Source organism: Lycium barbarum, chromosome 8, assembly GCF_019175385.1.
Source record: "Lycium barbarum isolate Lr01 chromosome 8, ASM1917538v2, whole genome shotgun sequence".
Taxonomy (NCBI): Eukaryota; Viridiplantae; Streptophyta; class Magnoliopsida; order Solanales; family Solanaceae; genus Lycium; species Lycium barbarum.
Window position 1 is genome coordinate 3,114,422 of NC_083344.1, and position 15,989 is coordinate 3,130,410.

Here is a 15,989-nt window from a genome sequence, read left to right on the forward strand (position 1 = left end):
ATCTTATACCACCTGGATCCATATGAAACTGACTAAATCATAGCAGAGCATACTCAGGACAAGTTGACCAGTTTAATCTACGCAATCGTCAACAGCCAACAACTCAACAACGATAATTAAACCTACAACAGACCCATTAGGACTAATTGTAATCTAACAGCTACCACCAAATATCAAACAAATAGCAGGAAAACAAGAGACTACACAACCAACACAAAATTGCAGAAATGAGCTAAGATTTCGAACTAAAATAGAAACTAACGACTCAAACAACAAGTCTCATAATATTACATATAAAACCACTCTAAATGCTCGATAGTCAGAATAAATCATGCTTCGTAATTCACAGACCAAAACAGAGTAGAGCTACGACGCTTATAAAATCGATTAAGCCGGGTTGAACTCTAAATAGCACAGAAACGCAGAATCAAGAAAAACCAATTGGAAATACTAAACAGTCGACAAAACATATACAAACATATCAGGAACTTTAGATTCGAAGATATAAAAAAAACATACTGACCTTTTGTGGGTGCAGCGAACAGGCGACGGGGTCTCGAACCTACTCGAAGACGACGAACAAACGATGCTTCGATTAAACCCAAAATTTTGATTGTATGAAAATATAGCGATTTAGAGTAAGATCCGGCTAAAGTTCACCGGAAAAGTGAAAACTATGGTTTGAAAATGGTGTGTGTCCCTAAACACTGAATCAATTCCTAAAATATCCAAATCCCCTCCAAAACTGAATCATCCTCCTTTCACGATTCAACTTCGGATCCCATTTATAGGGTTTTGTTTGTATTAAAGTAAGGAGAGGAGCGTGGGAGAGAGACGAAGTGGGGATGACAGAGGCGTGGGTGACAGAGTGTGGTGGAAGCATGGAGATAGCAGAGATGTGGTGGGGAGAACGTGGGAGAGAGAAGGGGAGGCGGCAGGTGAGGGATGGAGAGAAGGGAGAGAGAGGTGAAGAAAGAAAAAAAAAAGGAAAAGGAGAAAGAGGAAGAGAGGTAGGGTTTTAGAAAAGGAAAAGTGGGTCGGACGGGTCAAAAAAGGGGTAATGGGCTGGTCGAGTGAAATGTTTGGGCCAGACGGGTGAGAATGGGTAATGGGCTGGGTGAATCAAAATGTATGGGTTGATTATTTGGGTAGGGGAATGATATTGTATTTGTATTTTGGGCCATTAATTTGGCTGAAAATTGTTGATCCTTCCTCCTCTATTTAATTATTTTTGGGCTTCTAATTTAATAACTGGTATAATATATATTATGTAAAGACAATAAATAATTAATATGTAGAAAAAATAAATATTTTGCAAAGTGTTGTCTTGTAATTAATTTAACGATTCCAAACCCGAAAATGAAACGATGACGAACATTTAAAATTTGTGATAAAGTAATGCTCGTAATTTTTAAAAATAAAAGTAGCGAAAATAATAGTAGTGAAAAATAAAGTATTTAGTTCGTCAGTAAATTTAGAAGCCCGAGTAAATAAAATTGAATAAAGGAGGGACAAAATTGGGTGTCAACAGGGGCTCGGCTTCTAATAATACGCACAGACACAGAAGTAAACACACGATGAATTCAAAAAGATGCGACATCTATTAATATATATATATATATATATATATATATATATATATATATATATATATATATATATATATATATATATATATATATATATATATATACATAAAGTATAATTTCAACCTAGTATATAATGTAATTTTTCAACGAAGGGTTCGGATAAACTACCTTGCGTCCCATAACTCCGCCCATGCCATACATAGTTTTTTTTTTTTTTTTTTTTTTTGTGTGTGTGTGGGGGGGTGTAGGTATGCATATTAGGTGTGAAAAAACTAGCCCATAAACATATGACCCCAACTCGCCCAAGTCTGGGCGGGTTAGTGACTCACTCATTTTAACCCCCCAATCAGCCTACTTAGAAGTTAGGCTGATTTGAACTAAATATGCAGGGGTCATTTGCATTTTTTGCCCCTAAATTGGTTCTTAATTTTTGCCCCTCAAGGCAAACAACTTTTTTTGCGGAGCATAAATTTATATTTTCGCATCCTAACATCCCACAAATTATGCTTCGCATGGACCGCGCCGTTAAAGAATTTATGCCTCGCTAGACTAAGTTCAATTTTGAAGGGAAACAATTATAGACCAGCCCATTTGAAGGGCAAAGATTAAAGACCATCCAATATGCAGCCCAAATTGATCAATCAGAAACACTGTCAGAGTAAATTGTAAATTTTATTTTGTTTGGTATGGTATATATAGACATAAAAAAATAATTTATTAATTTTATTTACTAAAAAAACAAATATTAAGGAAACAAAGATAGAAATTAAAACTTGGTGAATATTGAACATGTTGCTATGACCTCTTTGTTTAGTCCATCATGACCAAGCCCATTTCAACTCTGGTGGTCCTTGGACAGGTTAATAACTCAACCATTTATTAACTCAAACTTTGTGACCTTTCTAATTTCAACTATAAAGTCATTCGTTGACATTAATAAAGTGAAATTTGAAAGATCATACGTGTCAATGTGTTATTAACACCTTGATGATTCTCGCATTATCCAGAAATCACTTCTAAGTTCTAACTCTAGTGTCTTTCAGATTATGAATGTTTGATCCTTTTTTTTTTATTATTATTATTTCCTTTCCTTTTTGAGTCACTTCTCAGCGGTTCATCGTTTTAACTTTGTTAACAAAGTTATGATCATTTTATTAAAAATGCACAGTGCCAACTAATGATCATGGCAACCGCGATAAAATTATTATCATATTGCCCATAGATTTCGGCTCGAACACACACTCGAACTCGAACAAAAATCAGAGAAAAATAAGAGAACAAAATAATAAGAAAAACAAAAGCGAAAATAGGCCTTGTAAAAGATGAGTAGTGAATTGGTGGTGTTTGAGGGTGATAATGGCTGGTATTTATAGCCAAAGGGTTCAAAGTAGCTTCTCTAAAATGTTGAAGATTTTGAATTTTTGAAAAGAAGAAAGAGGAGGGAGATTTTGAGCGATTCAAAAGAAGAAATGATGGAAATGGGATGGGACATACCAGAAAATCGATTGAAATCGCATATGGCTCGAGCCTGCAAGCTTTAGGGATGGAGTATGAGAAAGAAGAAAAGGGGATGAAGGGATGTAGGCAGATGTGAGAGGTGAACAACACCTTTACCATTGCTATCCCTAGGCGACGATATGACGATTTGCATAAAATTACTTTATGAATGATCGATTGGCTAAAATTTGAATAAAACTTAAACTAAATTTTGACCAAAAAAAAAAAAAAACAGTTGCGCTTGAAAATACCCTGAAGTTCACATCATATACGCAGATAAATACAAAGCATTTGTGGTTTTCTTAAAAATCACACCTTTCTGGGATTCAAGACAAAGACTTTGATGAAGGCGTGTTGTGGCAATAGCGATGGTCCATTCAACTTTGATGTGAAGAAGAAGTGTGGAGAGGAAGGAGCTGCTATGTGTTATGATAGGGCTTATCATTTACATTGGGATGGATTTTGACTGACCCCAGAGACTTTGGAGAACCTGATTGATACGTTGTTTAGCAGAAAAGGATTTGTACTTCCAGAATTCAAGTGTTGGTTAGAATGTGACGTTAAGAATTGAGATAGTTACAAAGGAAAATAACTTGCACCCAAAAGTGAGAAAGTCATTTTCCCCTTCTGATGAAAAATATTTTGACAAATATACACTAGAAAATTACTTACTGAAAACTACTTCATACAAAATATACCCTTAAAGTTGTTTTGTTAAAGGAACCATTTTTAAAAAATAGTCATGACACTGCATTGAATCTCATTTAATATTTGCTTCCAGTCTGCACCAAAACACTAATAGATTTTTTTTACCTATAAAAGGATACTCAAAGAAACACACTCAAGTATCAAAGTAGAAATAAGAAAGAGTAGTTAAATAAAAGGAGGTTTTTTGTTAAAAGGAATTTATATAAAAGAGATGGCTAATAAGATGTCCCTGATTTTTATTTTTTCTTGGTTTATTAGCAATTTTTTGTACCACAATAGCTGGAGAAGTGCCTAATGACAAAGTTCTTGCTGATCAAAAGAATTTTGTAGGGGGTTGGTGGTGTTGGAGGATTTAGTGGTGCTGGAAGCAATATGATGCCTATTGGTGGAGTTGGGCTTGGGGCAGGTGGTGGTTTTGATCTTAGTGGTGGATTGGTGATGTAGTGGGGGTGTTGGTGGAGTAGAGGGACTGGGTGGGGCAGGAGGACTTGGCGGACTAGGGGGCGGTGTTGGTTGACTTGGTGGATTAGGGGGTGGTGTTGGTGGACTTGGGGGTTAGGGGGTTGGGGAGTGGAGGTGGGTTGGGTGGTGGTTGTGGACCTTGTAGTGGGGCTGGAAGTCTTCGATGATCATGAGAGGAAATGTCATGCCTCGAACCATGGCTTGGGTATAAGATGGCACTCGGTGCCTGACTGCGTGTGACTGACGAACCACATGGCTTGCTTTTGCTGAATCAACATGGGATATGAACTGAATGTGGAATGTAACTTTAAAATATAGATAGTCTGAAGAACATGAGTAATCATATTACTAATGAAAATATTGTTTAAACATGAGGCGAAAATAATTTTAAAATATAATAAATGCTGAGCCAATACTGGCTATATGACTCTAAGCATCTGACATGACATAATTGAATAGTCTATGAAACCTCTAACATGATTCTAACTGCTAAATTGTTTACCAGGACAAGGCCTCTAGCATACTATAACTGTAAAACTAACATAAAATATAAATACTGATCCATCGTCTTGTAAATTTGCATCGTGAAATGCAGGCACCCAAACAAATAAAAGGGAATGTCAGTTCATTTGAATTGTACTGGTATGTAAAGCAACTGAATGAAATAAGCATGACACATGGAAATAATCGAACTGAAACTGAAACTGTATCTGTAAGCTGAACATGAACATGAATATCATCTGACATGAGTGTGTGTGTGTGTGTGTATATATATATAACATGAGTAAAAGTATTTGTAGTTGGAAGAGCATTAATATAATCGACAACATGAATCACCACATGGGTACGTAGAGTCTGGTACCTGTCTCGATCAATAGAGCAATCTCATACCTTGCCAAGGGTACGAGACATAAACATGACATGAAAGGATCCAATCAATAAAACATGAAGGAATCGTACTGAGCGATCTTTTTCCTATGATGGCAAGCATAGTTTCAAGCCACGTGAGCCTTCTTGATAATCTGTGCAACTCTCAAAAACATGAACATGAAAATAGGTGGCATCTGAGCCCATGGTTTTCTTAAACACAATTTGTAGACATGAATTATAAGTAAAATATAACATGAATATATAATTACATAATATATTTGTATGAAAACATGGAGACATGTAGGATTTTCATGAAAATAAGCATAATGGTTCATATCTTGCATTTAAGAACCCATGGAATGCAAAGTATAGGTTTTCATGGATTATGGATAGATTCCCAATAACCAAAATAAAATATCAAGAACACAATAATGAATTGTTAATACAAATATGGTATATCATGGTACATGTACTTAGGGTTATCATGAACATGTCTAGAACCCTAGCTTTTTATGAGCTTTCGTATAATCATGGAAGAACATGGCATAAGGAAGAACAATGATGCTCCCACACGTGGATAGAAACCCTACATACCTATAAACGCTCCAAAAATCGTAATAGAATTCCAAAAGTTCAAACCTTGAGATGGGTTTTCTTGAAAATCCTACGTTAGGAACAATGATTTCCTAATTAGATTACATGAATAATGCTAGAATTGACTTGGAATGGCTTACCTTAATGTCTTGGATTGATGGGTGAAAAGGAACTTCGTTCTAGGGCCTGAACGAATGAAAAATAGAATTAAAAGACTGAACTGGTGTACTTATACTTAACTGTGTTGGGAGAAATACTGAACATAAATACGGTCCGTATTTTGAGATACGTTCTGTATTTTATCATGGCACAAAACAGAATGTTGAGGCTGAATTTTTCACAAAATACGAATCGCATTTACGGGTCGTATTTCATTAGACAGTTCTGCTACCCTTTAGTAAAACGGCCATAACTTTTTGTACAAATGTGCGTTTGACCTCCATAATATACCTGGAAAGGTATTTCAAAGGGCTACAATTTTCATCAAGGAAGTTTTCCAAAATTCCCATTAATTAAGGGGTTATAGTTGCTTGAAGTGAGGTCTTCTACAAACTCACTTGAACACAAGCTCCGTAGAGTGGCCTCAAACATTGCTTTGTCCAAAGACTCATCTTATGACTTGATTAGTTTTCATAACACTTCCTATACTCCTCATATCGGTTCCATTCTTACGAGTCGAACTCTAGCTCGAATGCACGAGGTGTTACAGGAAATTTGATAATTAAGTTCATTTTCGTGATTTTTTTAATGCAAGTTTGGGTATTAAACTTTGTTAAAGTGTGATTCTTTCCTTTGTTGTAATTTTGGTTTGAGTTCGTGTGACCGTTTTGCATTGTATTAATTGACATATTTTCGGATTTTCCCAATGTTCAATGCCATGTTATAACTATGAATTGTTAGAATGTTACGCTTCTTTTTCTTAGTGCCCGTTTCACATCCATTTTGCGCACCATTTACACTTTGCTCTCTTCTTATTTTTCACTAGTGAAGTTGTCCACGCTCGCGCAGGCATAAAAAACTTCATCATTTTTCTTTTTAAATGATATTTTTTATTTTTTTAAGATTTTTTTTTTTTTTTTTTAAATGTAACCTTGATCAATGTTTACTAATTTAAATTATTCTCTCTTTTTTTCACTTTGAATTATAAATTTGACTTCAATATACATTCCTTTCACTTTTAAATTAAAAAAAAAAAAGTAAAAATGAACCTACTTTTTTTTAAAAAAAAAAATACATAGGAGGTAGAGGAAGGGGAAGAAATGAACCTACTTTAATTTGTTACTATTTTACTCAGATTTCTCTCATATCTATCTTAAAGACAAAATTTATGGCGAAGAGCACAATATATTCCATATTGACAAAAATGCCTAGTATTATATTAAAAATAATAGGAATCCGATCTTTTCCCTTTGTCAATCAAAACTATTCAATTGGACAACCAATTTATTTTCAAGGGACAAAATATTCTCTAATTTATTTTTAAAAAATGATAAATACTCAATATGAATGCTAGCTGGCCTTAGGTATGTAGAAAGTTAAATTGGAAAACAAAAATGAAATTTAATAAATGCATATTAGAATATTAAAACACCATTGAAAAGAAATTACCCTAACAACAATTGATATGTAAATCATTCTTAAAACTATAAAACGCTTACACTTGTGATACTTAAAGTTATTTCATGAGATAAAATTCAGAATGTTTTGACCTACTATCTTGATTTTTAGAAGTTGTAGCAAATATGAATAAGATAATGTTTCAAAATCAGGTTTGCACCACATTCTAAGGCATTAGTATGTAAATATGGTTTCATTTCTCTTGAATATTACGAATCAGCCATAGAAAGAAAAAAAAGACGAAAAGGTCTGAAATTGAGAATACAAGAGAATGGAGATTAAAGACATTAAGGTTCTTATCCTCGATCTTCTGTTCCCTTCATAACTATTGTTATCTTCCTATAACTCCTTTCTTCATAGCACTTACTATTTGGTGGCTCCATCATACTTATTTCTTCACCATATCATAATATATATAGTTTGCAAGATTACTATTATTTTCTCTTGAATAAAAACTACAAACAAAAATATTAAAAATATGCGTTACAAATCAACCATAGCAAAAAAGACGAAAAAGTGAGAAATTAATAATACAAGATAATGGAGATTAAGGACGTTAAGGTTCTTATCCTGAATCCTTGGCTGCTTCTAGTCCCTTCATAGCTATTGTTATCTTCTTATAAATCCTTTCTTCATATCATTAACTATTGGTTGCTCCATCATACTCATTTCTTCACCATATCATAATATATATAGTTTGCAAGATTACTATTGATTCTCTCGAATAAAAACTACAAACAAAATATTAAAAATATGTGTTACAAATCAACCATAGAAAAAAGACGGAAAAGTGAGAAATTGAGAATACAAGAGAATAGAGATTAAAGACGTTAGGGTTCTTATCCTGGATGGTCCCTTCATAGCTATTGTTATCTTCCTACAACTCCTTTCTTAATATTACTGACTATTGTCTGCTCCATCATACTCATTTCTTCACTGTATCATAACATATATGGTTTGCCAGATCACTATTAATTTTCTTCATTTAGTCCCAAAAAAAAAAGGCTTTGTAAATGAAAGGTTTTAGAAACTTAAAATGGAGGCAGCAGATAGTTGGTATGAAAAATACACTAAAATAAATTATTGCATTTACAAAATTTGTTGTTATTTTGGCTTTTGTAAGGGAAATTGAAAGAATGATGGGAAAATGGATCATTTCACCTAAGTTATACCACTTCATATATGGAAGTTTCATTGCTAAAGTTTAATTAATTGCATATTAACTATACTGGTAATTATTAGCATTAACATAGCATTAGTGGGGATTACCGACGTTGGTGTTTTTCTTAAAATATGCTTGCTGGGTTTCTTTTGGGAAGGCTAACGGACTGCAGTAGTAATAAAAGGCCTAATAAAAATTGACTCTCTTATTAAGCTTGTTATTATACGGAATGGGAAAGGCTGGGGAGTAACAATTCAGATTTTTTTGTTACAATAAAATGAATTAAAAATAGGTGAGAAAGGCAAAAAAAGGAGAAAAAAAATAAATATCAATAGAGGCCATAGAGAGGTGCCACATAGGATTGTCTATACCTAGCTTTATATTATATATTGATTGATTAGACAATTTGAATGAGTTAACATTATATTCTGTGAGCGTCAGTGAATGTTATATTAGAAGCAATTGATATATTGTTCGTAGTTTTTGCCTCAAGTTATATAAAACTTGGTGAATTACATATTTACTTTTCAATTCGTTCAAATTCGTGGCATGAGCCTTATTTCACGCACTGCACTGTTACAAATAAACTGAAGCCTCGGGAGAAATAACTAACTCATAGAGGACAGATCATGGGTATTTTACTGTCACCTAACACCAGGAAGTTGTAACGTTTCAAACATGAATCGAGATCAATAAAAAAGAAGTTGAAAATGGCGAAGCAGTATCATTAACTTCTTCCACTTTGATGTTTTCATAATCCAGCAACAAGATGCTATAGCTTAATGCAGTGGTGCGTGGAACCGGATCTTTTAATAACAAAATTCAAAATATAAAGAAGTAAACACACGAAGAAGCTAAAGTGATTCGACATCTACCTAGATATACATAAAAATGATTTTTTGACCTTATATATATATTTAGAGTGTAATTTTTTTACGACAGGGGTTCAAATTCTCCGGAGTCCGGAGCCTAAAGGGTATAAAAATACACGGTATTTACCAAAAGGGGATGCCCAAAAATTTATATACCAAAAGGGGTATATCGTGGGCTGATCCACGATATACCCCAAAGTTTTTTTTCGGCTGTCAGAGCCAATCAACGAAAAATTTAAAAAAAAAAAACTTTGAACGTATAACGTGGACTGATCCACGTTATACAATATATATATTGTATAACGTGGATCAGTCCACGTTATACGTTCAAAGTTTTTTTTAAAAATTTTTTTCGTTGATTGGCTCTGACAGCCGAAAAAAAACTTTGGGGTATATCGTGGATCAGCCCACGATATACCCCTTTTGGTATATAAATTTTTGGGCATCCCCTTTTGGTAAATACCGTGTATTTTTATACCCTTTAGGCTCCGGACTCGAATTCTCCGGTTCCCTTGTTTGCTTGATTAGAGAAAACATTTGAAGATAGTCTGGCAAAGGAGGAAGTTGAAGCTTAAATAATAGTACTAACTAATCTATTGCCTCGTTAAAAATGCTTTAAGACTTGAGAATAGCAAATTCAAACATTCAAAGACTTGCATACAAAAAGCAACTAAGAACTTCAAGACTAGTTCTTTTAGATTATCTGGATTACGATTTTATAGAGAAATTTGACTCTTGTTATTATTCAAGCTGAAGCAGAATCCATTTTTTCTTCATGGAGTAAACTACTCTTTTATGTGCAACCAACTTTTTTTCCTTTCCCCCATGACATTTCTAGCTTCCTTGCAACTTCTTCCCATGAAATTCGTTAGGCAATAAGGAATGTAGAGATTCAAAAGCTCATATACAACATAGATGCTTTGATGGGCAATTGAGTAGTACCAGCGGCAAAGTTATAACTTCAAATATAAGAAAGTAAATATATGGAGAAGTTAAAGGGATTACACACACAAAACGTGTATATATATGCTCCGATCCTATCCCTACTCCTAGCTCTACTCAAATCCAACTATGTGCTATACATGTTTAATGCTAGTGATATATAACAAATTACAAAAACAAGTGAAATGATAGATGTAATATTTTGTGATTTGCCTCTTCTACCATTGCTGGGAGCAGTGGCGGAACTAGTATTTCCGCTGAGGGGTTCAAAACATAAAAAAATAAACATACAAAGAAGCCTAAGGGGGTTCAACATCTATTATATATATATAAAAAATAATTTTAACCTAGTAAAAATTGTATTATTTTTTTCGCCGAGGGGGTTCGGATGAACACCCTCGGCTCTATGTGGCTCCGCCACTGGCTGGGAGTACTAATGTGATTTCTAGGTGGGGCTGACAACTGATATATAGCACAATAACTTGACTCAACTCAATCTTTTAGCACCGACCTCGTAAGTTCTCAGTCTTTACTTACAAGTATGGAGCGATGAACCTTATTCTTGCAAAGAGTTATTCGTAGTAAGTTTTAACACGAAACAGTGCAAGAATAGATCTCACTTTTGGTGTCTAGTATAGTTTTTAGAATTTGATAGGACTTCACGGTGTTTTTGGTTAAATCTTTTTCTTTTATCCACATTTTTCTCAAATCTAATAGACAGATTAGGGGTGGCAAATGGTGGATTTGGTTGAATTTGGGCAGGTTGAAAATGGTTTGAACAAAAACGGGTTGTGTTTCAACCCGCCCATATTTCATGTGGGTAAAATATGAATTGAGTGATAAATGGTTAGATTGGTTATGAGCTAGCCCATGTCATATAAGTGTAATATTATTTTCAGGTGTAATGTTTATAATTTTTTCTTTTGTCAAATTGAATTAACCTTTGATATATTTATAATAAAATATTATGAAATAGAAATTCGGGGGGTGGGGTGGTGTGGGGTAAGAAATAATTTCCCACTTTTTAATAATTTTTTTTATTAAAATAAGATAAAATATATGAAATCGAAAATTTGGTGGTTGGGGGCAGGCAGGGTGGTGGTGGGGTTAGGGTCGGAATGGGGGATAAGAAAAAAAAATTCTCATTTTTTTTTATAAAACTTATATAAAAATGAAATAATATATATGAAATAGAAAATGAGCTTTTGCCCCGCGGGGGGGGGGGGGGTAGGGTGGTGGGGTAAGAAAAAATTTCTCACTTTTAATAAAGCAAGATAAAACATATGAAATAAAAAATGTAGAGGAAGGGACGGGGGTGGCAAGCGGGGTTTTGATGGAGTAAGGTAAGCACTTTTTTTTTTTCTCATTTTTCATATTTTTGTTTTACGAAAGTACAAGAGAATATATGAAATAGAAAATGCAAGGGGGAGGCGGGGTGGTGGTGGTGTAAGGTTCGAGGTATGGAAGGTAAGAATAAAATTTCTCATTTTTTTATAAAATTTTACAAAATAAAATAAAATATATGAAATAGAAAATTTTGGGGGGGGGGGGGGGAGGGTGGTGGTAGTGGGGTGGGCGATATTGGTGGGTGCGGGGGGTGAGGGTACGTTAGGAGGGGGAGTAAGGGGTGGCGTAGAGGTGGGTAAGGGTGGTAGGGAGCAGGGGCAGGGGTGGGGGTAGTGTAGCTGGGCGGTTCGGTGGATTGGGATTGAGGGTGCGTTGGTGTGTTTTTCATCGATTCGAAAAATGTTTTCGCTCAAATTTTTAAGGAAAACATTATCTCTTATTTTGAGGAAAATGAGTTGTTATTGGGGGTGTGTTCGGTATGGAGGAAAATGTTTTTCAATTTTCTCATGTTCGTTTGATCAAAAATTTTGGAAAATCTTTTCTTTTGGAAAACATTTTCCTCAAAATTGGGAAAAATGATTTTCCTAATAAAAGTAGGGAAAACAAGTTCACAAGTTCATTTCATCAACCACCCAACCCAATCCCAACCACCAAACCCCAACCACTCCCAACCCCCACCCACCCCACCCCCACCCCACCCACCCCCAGGCCAAAAATAACTTTTTTTTGGAAAAAAAGTTTTGACATTATTTTTGGTTTTTTTCACCCCCCACGCAAAACCCGTACCCTACCCCCTCCCCCCTCCCCCCCACACAAAAAAATATTTTTTTTGAAAAAAAAAAAGTTGACTTTTTATTTGCACCACACCCCACCCCGCACCCTACCCCTCCCCAACTCCCTCACCCCTACCCCGTCACCCACCTACCCCCTCACCTCCCTACCCCCCAGCAAAAAAAATATTTTTTTTGAAAAAAAAAAGTTTTTTTTTCCAGCCCCCACCCCAACCCCACCCTCCCCCTCCCCCAAGCCCGCATATGTCACGACCCGACTAGGGGGGCCACGACGAGCACCCGGTGCAACCCCACCCGGGCACCCCGTTATCATGCATATCATAACATCTAGGTGAACCATAATTCATTTCATGCATTTTAAATCATTAATCAAGCTAGTCCCATTGGACGATCATCATCAATTAACATATCATGGGCATCTATGCCATGTCAAATATACAAGGCCGACGAGGCCAACAAAAGATATACAAAACATAGGCCGACATGGCCAAACATCTCTACCCACATACACATGACTACGAGCCTCTAAGAGTATGACATATCATGAGCGGGACAGGACCCCGCTATGCCCATAGTTATATACACAAAAGAATGAGTACCCGAAAGATATGGCTCCGAAGGAAATGGAGCTCTCTATGAAATCTTCAAATAGACAGCTATGGGTCAAGTCTGTCTCCCTGTGCACCTGCGGGCATGACGCAGCGTCCACAAACAAAAGGACGTCAGTACGAAGAATGTACTGAGTATGTAAAGCATGATTAACATTGATATACAACATAATGAACAATATATGAAATAGCATAGGAGGGGAGACAATAATATCATCATCATCATGTCGCTTACTTACTCACATCGTCATTCGTATTCTTATACATAGTCTCATCACATTCTTTTACATAATATATATACATACATAATCATTTCGTATACATGGCATTTACATAGCGTACCCGACCTCATTGGATCAGTATTTCATATGCATACTTGGCCAACCAAGGCTCAATGTTACTCATACCTGGCCCTACCAAGGCTTCAGGGTTATCCGTACCATCTGCAGATGTGTGCGCGCGTTTCGTAATCGTATACATATTCTATACATATTCATACACATATATTCTACCCGGCGTTATAAGCTCGGGGTTACATTATAGCCCTTCATAGGCACGTATGAGTATAACAGCCCATAGGCACCTTTAGCATCATTATTATCACCATCATCATTACTATCATTATCGTTATTGTTACTTCTATATCGTAGTCTTACTCGTCACCTGAGGTGCGTAGCGCATTCGTAGTACCAATCAAGGATAGTGAGCTTATGAGCTCGGAAAGTGAAACATTTGTAGTCAACATGCTCATATAGAGGGATTAGGAGTTTGGCCAAAGAGCCATGCCTTATGAAAGAAGGGTTAGCCTTACATACCTCCTTGTCGAATTATTCTACACTTGCACGTACTCCTTCGATGCTCACGTTTTTACCTTCATTAAGGCCATACTATCATTAGTATCGATAACTAGTGCACATGGCTAGAACTAGAGAAAATTGGACAGCATCTCCTTTATCTATACAACATTTGTCCATATCATAATTCAACCCCAAACGTCAACAACACATTTATAATATCATTTCCATGGCCATTAATCATCTACATTATCCACATTCTCAATTCACTTCCATTTGTCCCTATTTAGGGTCACAACACCCAACTTCGTTCATCCATATACAATGTTTATTTCATGATATTAACGTCATTTATAACACACTCATATCACAATACAACAACAATCATGATTCAATTCAAACTATGTCTCAAAAACGTCACTATTCATCATTCATGTCCTAGTGGACCATGTTTTCTACAATCCATGCATTTTAATTCTCCTATACCGTAAACATCATATAAAAATCATGAATCTTACCTTAGAAGTTGTAGGGGCAAGCTTTTGTTGATAATACTCCACTTTGAGCAAAACCCTAGTCTTTCTCCATTTGGGTTTCTTGACTTTAGATGATCCTTGATGGGTTTCTACCTTGGATTTACTTGTTTAATGTGGTTGATGGATTAATACCCTTGAAAACTTGTACAAAAGTTGTAGAGAGATGTTTTAGAGAGAGAGAGGAAATGTGGAAATGATTTTCATGAACTTGGTCTTTATTTATTAAATCATCACCGAATTGCCGGGTTCCATTATACGGTCCGTATAATGGTTATACGGTCCGTATAATAGACCGTGAAATGGGTCTGCCCAGCACCCCTTCACTGTGACTACTTGACGGTTCGTTATACGGTCCGTAAAACAGTTTTACGGTCCGTATAACTGACCGTAAAACGTTACTAGTGAGCAACCTTTCACTGTGACCATTTGACGGTTCGTTATACGGTCCGTATAAATTTTATACGGTCCGTATAACTGACCGTAAAATTCCACCAGCAACCAACCTTCACTGTGATGGTTTTACGGTCCACTATACGGTCCGTATAACATTATACGGTCTGTATAATGAGCCGTAGAACTCATCAGTCACTGAACTTAGTTTCGCCACTTCGTTTGATCTCCGATCCTCATGGAACCTTCTTAACACTTGTTTAACACTTCAATACTAATCTAAGGGACGTTATAACTCTTTCCCAACATGCCCTTAAGTCATCATTAACCCGATACTCGTATTTCGCTAGTTCATTCACTTGCGTACCAACGGAAGATTTTTCCGAGGTGTAACATTCTCCCCCCCTTAAGAACATTCGTCCTCGAATGTCGAGAACACCCGGGATTTTATAAAAATTTCGCCAGAGTTTCCCCTATAACATGGCACTAACAACCTGTCACAACAACCCATAATATCGATGCCACACAGGGCCACATCATAACAACATGAAAATTTTTGGCCACACACGACCCATAAGCATAAAAGGAAAACATCCATACCTTATGATTTTGACGTCTCATCTTGGACTTCTCCCAAGGGCTGAAATAAATGCGGGTACTTGGATTGCATATTTTCTTCCGCTTCCCATGTCATTTCCTCTCGATTATTATTTTTCCACAAAACTTTAACTGAGGCCACTTCTTTGTTTCTAAGCCTCCGTACTTGCCTATCTAATATGGCAATGGGTATTTCATCATAAGTTAACTTTTCTGTCACTTGAATATCATTCACTGGGACGACCCTCGTAGGATCTCCAACACACTTCCGAAGCATCGAGACATGGAAAACCGGGTGAACTGACTCCAAGTCTGGAGGTAAGTCTAATTCATAGGCCACTTTGCCTATCTTTCGCACAATTTCATAAGGCCCTATATACCGGGGACTAAGCTTCCCCTTTTTGCCAAATCTCATAACGCCCTTCATCGGCGACACTTTCAAAAACACCCAATCCTTAACTTGAAACTCTAAGTCCCTTCGACGATTATCTGCATAAGACTTTTGGCGACTTTGAGCCGCCAACAACCGATCTCGTATGAGCTTGACTTTCTCTATGGCTTGTTGGACCAAATCGGGCCCCATTAACTTGGCCTCTCCCGTTTCAAACCACCC